Source organism: Coffea eugenioides, chromosome 6 (genome assembly GCF_003713205.1).
Source record: "Coffea eugenioides isolate CCC68of chromosome 6, Ceug_1.0, whole genome shotgun sequence".
Taxonomy (NCBI): Eukaryota; Viridiplantae; Streptophyta; class Magnoliopsida; order Gentianales; family Rubiaceae; genus Coffea; species Coffea eugenioides.
Window position 1 is genome coordinate 30548129 of NC_040040.1, and position 7055 is coordinate 30555183.

A 7055-nucleotide genomic window follows, 5' to 3' on the forward strand; every position below is an offset into this window, starting at 1 on the left:
GGTCATGTTAACGGGTCATGTCAAAGTTGGTCCTTTTTTTTTAACGGGTCATGTTATAGAAGGTAGTTCCACTTAAATATATATCCAATTGTTCTGCTACACTATGAATACTATCAAAAAAGGTATTCAGTATGCTTTTGTCTAGAATCTCATCGCTTTGTTTTCATTTCTGATAACATCTATAAATTTATAAACATCTTGAAACACATTATGATCTTTACACAATTAATTGAGTAACTTGAAAATTAGTCAAATGAAGAGAATTTGACCTATAAAAGAGTAGTTCCTATATACCAAATTCAAAAGTCTAATATGAGCTGATAACTATGTAAAGATCACAGCATTTAGAAACCAGAATTTTGTGACTCAAATTGTTACAGTATGTCAAAGTTGGACGCCTGATTTATTGAATAATTAGAAGATCGTAATCAATTTAGCAAAGATTGGAATAGGAGAAAGTAATCGGGGATGCATAAATATTACCTCAGCATCAACAAATACGAGTTTCTGATATGGAGTTCCTTTCCTAGAATTATGAGGTTTCTGTTTCTCCAAGACTTGACCAATTGCAGTCCAATCGCTTAATCTGGGGTAATCTCATAGAACTGAACCAAGTTACTGTCCATTTTCCTTTGTTTTATTGCTACAAATAGCTATAGAAAAAACTCTGTTAATAAAATATTTATAGATAATGTATATACAGTAGATGTATTTAAACAATATGTATAATAAGAAATACAAGGGAACACCAGTTTTATTTGCTATTTATAATAAGAAATACAAGGGGACCCAAGTTTTATTTTCTATTTACCAAAATCAGACATATATATGCTATACATTAGCTAAGGGTAGAGCTGTTAATCGAGCTGAATCGAGCTCGAGCACATGATAATCGAGCTCGACTCGAACCTCTAATCGAGCTCGCTCGATTAGTAATTCGAGTTTCACAAACTGTTCGAGATCAATTCAGTGTATTCGGTCGAAAACTTCAGCTCCAGCTCGAACTCGAGTTCAAAATCGAGCCGAGCTTATCGAGCTCGAAACTCAAGCTCGAGATTGTTTGGGAGATGAACATTAGGGCAAGATTGAAAGAGGAAAGAAAAAATTAGGGCTAGAAACGGGAGAATGAATTAGGTAAAAGTATCAAATACACAATGAAATGACGCTAATGACCCTACTATTCGAGCCTGTCGAGCTTAAACGAGTTGAACATAGCTCGGCTCGTCTATTAAACGAGCCTAAAGTTGAACTCGAGCTCGGCTCGTTTCTCTCAGTAAACGAGCCGAGTCGAGCCCTTATCGAGCCGGGTCGAGCTAGACTCGCGAGCTAGCTAAGTGCAAAACTTCATGGTAGCTATATTTGCAGTTAAATTGTCCAAGGTAGTATCATGTATAGGAGGTCTTATCAGGATCTTTACAGAATTGCTATTCTTAGCTCTTGAAATGGCAACATAAAGTTGGCCTTGTGAAAATACAGGCTTACGAAAATAGATACCAACAAAGCCTAAAGTTTGGCTCTGTGCTTTATTAATAGTCACTGCAAAGCAGAGCCATATAGGAAATTGTATTCTTTCAAAAGAGATTGGACAATTTAGATTATTTTCAACTCTAAACCAAATCCTATGAAGAAATACTTGACTTGCACTGAATTCACTTGAACTTATAACAACATCTATGGCATTAGATTTTAATGATCTACACACAAGTCTAGTACCATTACATAGACCCTCAGGTGGATCAATGTTTCTAAGCAACATAATTGGTGTATTTTGTTTTAGGGTTAATCTGTGTGGGGGTAAAACATTAGGCGTCAAGCTGTTTATGAAATCTTCCAGAATTGCTTGTTGAGAAAGATCTAAGCATGTGTCACGACTAATATAATCATAAGAATCTCCTAAAAATTTTTGTATCAAGGTATCATTGATCTCATCTACAAAATCATTCTTTATAGTAAGGATAGCTCTATTGATTCCTGAATAACCGCTGCCAGCAAAAATTGAGAAATCTGGATACGCTATGTTAATTAAAGCAGCTAAAGATTCTTCTTCAGTGGTATATCTAATCAGTATTTTTGAAGGTATCTCGACATTTTCATCCTCTATAACTGGTTCAGTTCCATTGCCAATGCGGAGAAGATATTCTGTAAAATTGGGGTGTAATTTTGCTCTCATATTTACTTTCAATTGTATCTTTTGCAGCTCTGACTAGATGTAAGAAGTTATTGAACTGGACTGTATAAAATCAGATTTTGAACCTCTAACAACAATTGGCAATACTTGTCTAAAATCTCCTCCAAAAACAATTACCTTTGATCCAAAAATCTCAAAGCTATCCATTAGATCCTTGAATAAATTTATCAATTCCCTCAATCCCAAATTTATGTGTCATTGGTGTTTCATTTCAAATTATTAACTTGGCTTGTTGCAGTAACTTTGCCAATGAACTTTGTTTACTCACTTTGCACATTTTATTTGGGTTCATGTCTAGCGAAATTTTGAAACAGGAGTGTGCAGTTCTACCTCTTGGAAGTATAGCTGCCGCAACTCCACATGAAGCAGTGACTAATGCTGTGTATCCTTTTGACCTCACTTCAGCTAATAATGCTCTATACAAAAAAGTATTTCCTGTTCCTCCAAAGCCATCGACAAAAAAATAACCCTTACTTTTCACAAAGATAGCTTCAATAATCAAATTAAATGCTGCTTTCTGCTCCTTATTTAACACTAATATTGCAGATAGATCACTTTCTATGACTTTTATGCTCTTTTCACTCATTGTATCTCTCATGCTTTTTTCAACTTGATCAAACTTCAGCACTATGGAAACTAAAGAATATGTATTGATGTTCTTTCCTATTGATTGTGACGCCCCCACCTCTCTCTAGGGCGAGCCCTAGGGTATCAGCGGGGCGTCTGCCTAACTCTTGTCGGGACTCACACACTCATTCAAGTTTATAGAAATTCACAAGTCAACCAAAGACTTAGAATTAAACGGATACTTCGAATATACAAGGCAAATTCTTCTCAGACTACCATTTACAATTACAATCCAAGAATCCAAATATAACAAAATTTACAGTTCAAATGTCTCCAATATCATACAAAAAATTTACTAACTTTAACCAAAAATCGCTAGTCTAGAGTCCCCAACTTCCACTTCCAAAACCTGTTAAGAAAAATAATTTAGGGTGAACTAACGCTCAGTGAGGCCAAAAATATCAAACAAGCAAGCAAGTAGCACGAACTTAATCAAATAGTACACTTAAAAGCGACTTAACCTGAATTTCATATAAGTGAGCAAGTAGTAAGTATAACACAAGTAGTAAGGATACAGGAGCTCTCAGGAGTTATTCCCACGTCTTGACCTGTTCAAATCATCTTTGTTCGACCCGTCGTCAACTCAAATAGCAACATGTCCGTAGAGTTCCACTTACTTCCTCCATCCACCATAACACCCTCTTGGATCCGGAACCAAACAAGCATGAGGTGGCAATACTTATTCCAATATGCCAAGCGAGATCTCAAAAAATCAAACTATATAATTTTCCCACGGTTCACCAAACTTCTCGACCAAACCCTTGCCGGCTCAAGTTACGAGGTTAGCCAATGGGTTGGGATGGCCCCACAAGTACAATCGATCGATGGGACAATGCTCCAATCGACTTAGAATCGATCATAGCACTGAGTCGGGATGAGAGGCACCTCCCACCCGAATAGGGTGTGGAACATACTGCCGCTCAGTACTCACGAGTTAAAAGCATGTTCGAGTACAAGTGCAAATCACACATATTCATTTAATAAGTAGCAATTATTCAAGAGGGAGAGGACGAGAGCGATAAAGTATACTCTTACCTCGACAAGTTCACAAATCACAGACTCACATGGCACTTGTACATGTATCATTCCAATCAATGTAACATGAAGCATGCACTTGACACTTACCAAAGTCAAGAGCAAAAACGAGAGCAAAAGGAAGAGGTCAAACGAGCTCCTCGGTATCCACATGATCACCTGAGACATGCACAATCACGATTACCTAGATATTCGATTAAGGTTAATAAGAAAAATATCCTCTTGCTACCCACACTCAAAAGCCACAAGATCAAGTCGAATTAAAAGAAACTTTCTCGTTTAATCACTAAAATAATATTCAATGAGAACTCAAAAGTTATTTTCGAGTCAAGTCGTGGCAAGAAATTTCGATTTCAAAAGAGAAGTACCACGCTTAATTTTTAGCACGAAAATCGAGGAAGAAAAAATTATTTCCATATTTTAAAATTTCTAATCTTATGCCCAAATTTTAGAATATAAATGAGCGTTCACATTTTCTAAACTTATGAAGTCAAAATCCATAAAAAACGTCACTTATTTTCATAGTAAATATTGGAGGTAAACGTTCCAAATTTCAAATATGAACCTAGTGAAATTCCTCAAGAATTACTCTAACTAAACCGCTCAATTTACGGTTCATTTTCATGGAAACCGAGGGGCATAAGACTAGAAGGTGAAATCTATTTCTCAAGTATAAAATGAGGTGCAAATAATCAAGAAGTTTAGGTTTGAACCTAGAAAATGTTTCCAAACCACTTTGGAGTTTTTTTTGTCACTTAATAAGGAAAATTTCAGTTTTGGCAACATTCTTTGAAAAATCATAACTTGAGTTTCATAAGTCCAAAAATTAGAAATCTTATATCATTGGAAAATAAATTCAATGAACTAAAACCCTCTAGAAAACATTTACATTAGATTCAAATCAGAAAATTAGTCAAAATTATAGTTCCAAATTGCTGCTTCAGTGAAAAACATGGCAAAAACAGTCTTGAATTTCAGTGAATTTTGGAAATTTAGAAAAATTCATAGGAATCGAACTAGCTCCTAAAATTTATATCACTGAAAGAACTCTAAGTCTAGTTTCAAACGCAACAAACGGAACTTAATTTGGATTTTTCAACCCCAAGATACAATAGTTTTTCGAAAGCTGGTGTTTGAAACATGAAACACGAATTTCCAACTTTGGAACATTCAACGCAATTTCTAAATCAGGTCATAACTAAGACTACACAAGTCCAAAATTAGCATGGTTTATGGCGTTGAAAATTAGATTCAAAATACTAAAAGTTACTAGAAGAAACTGTCTTTAAATACATTTTGTAAGGAGAGTGAAATCGAGTTACAAACTACAGCTGTGCTTGTCTCTTGGTTAAAACAGTAAGAGAAAATGGCCAACTTTGCCGATTCACTGCGACTCATAGAAAATGAAATAGCAGGTGTATTTTATGCCGTTGTAAAGCTCTCGGAGTCTAGTTTCACATGCCACAAACGATACTTGATTTCGACTCTTGTATGAAAAATTACATGCTGTTTAGTGCACACTAATCGGCTGCCATTTTCAAAAATCTTCAGGTTTGTTTCCCTCCTTTAAACTTAATTTTAGCTCATTCAAATAAAGTGATTTTTGGAAGGTAATTTACACACACATACCCCAACATGTAGCAAGTATTTTTGCATCAATTTAACCACAAATTTCGAAATTAAAACAAGAGAATCACTCCCTCAAAAATTCGGACAGCAGCCCTAGTTTCTTTCTCTCCAAATTTTTCCTCCAACTCTCAACCCAAAACCAAGTTAGAATTTGCTAAAACAACAACCAACAACCAAGAAATTATCAAGGCCACTACCTAATAATCTTCCTCAAAACATCTTCCTAAGAGTAAGTCAAGAGAGCAAAATATCCTCAAGGCATGTTACCTAATATCAAAGTTCATAGAACCCATCAACAATCCCAAGTTTATCTAGCTAAAATTAGCTAAAGGATGAAAGAAAAATTGAAACTTTGAGATGTTACCTTCCTCCAAAGGTAGTAAGCAAAACCTCAAGAAACCAAGCACTAAACCTCCAAGAATCTTTCCTTCCACCAAGTCTTTTACCAAACTTGAAGATGACCCAAAGTTTGAGTAAGGTCGGAGCAAGTTTAGTAAGCAAAGTGGAGAAGAAGATGATGAAATTTTCTTGGCTAAAGGGAAGGAAGGGTTTCAGCCAAGAGGGAGAAGAGGAGAGAGGGTTTTGTTTGATTTTTGGTGATGTGAGAGGATGAAGGAAAAATGGGACATAAAGCTAACTTTCGGTGTAAAAGTCAACATTTGAATAGTGGTCCAATAATGCTTCTAATTGAGTTTAATTTAAGTCACTCACCTCTAATCTCTCAGTTAATTTTTCTTAGTTTACAATTAATCATCTTTAATTCTCCAAAACCACTGCACTCTTAGATCAAATATTGTCTCGAAAAACATGTTTATCAAATTCTCACTAATTGGGCGACAGAAACATTAAGTTTCAAAGCAAACGTGTTAAAAATATAAAATTAGCCAATGTACCATGTAGATGCAATTAAAATGAATGAAATAAATTAATTGAAACAAATGAATAAATAAATAATTAGATAAATCAGTAAAAATAAAATAAATAAATAATAATAAATAATAATAATAATAATAAAAAATTCGAGTCCTCACATCCTTCCTCCCTTAAAAGAATTTCGTTCTCGAAATTCATATCTTGATCTACAAATAACTCTGCATTTGTTGAAAAAAAAATCTACAAATAACTCTGGATACTTCTTTCGGATTTCCTCTTCCACTTCCCAAGTTGCTTCATCGATTCCATGATTTCTCCATAAAACCTTCACTAGAGGAATTTACTTGCGTCTTAACTCCTTCATCTTTCGATCTAAGAGTTTTATTGGCTTTTTCTCATATGCAAATTCTCATCAATTTTTACTTCCTTCGATCGTAACACATGAGATGGGTCGGGATGATATTTCTTAAGTATGGAGATATGGAAGACATCATGAATTATGGATAAACTCAAGGGTAGTTCCAACTTGTAAGCCACGTTCCCTACGCGCTGGATAACCTTATAGGGCCTTATAAATTTCGGTTGTAACTTTTTTCCTTTTCCCGCCATTAGGCTTATTTTCAAAGGTGTAATCTTAAAGAACACTTTATCTCCAATCTCAAATTCCAAATTTTTCTTCCGATTATCCGAATAACTCTTTTGG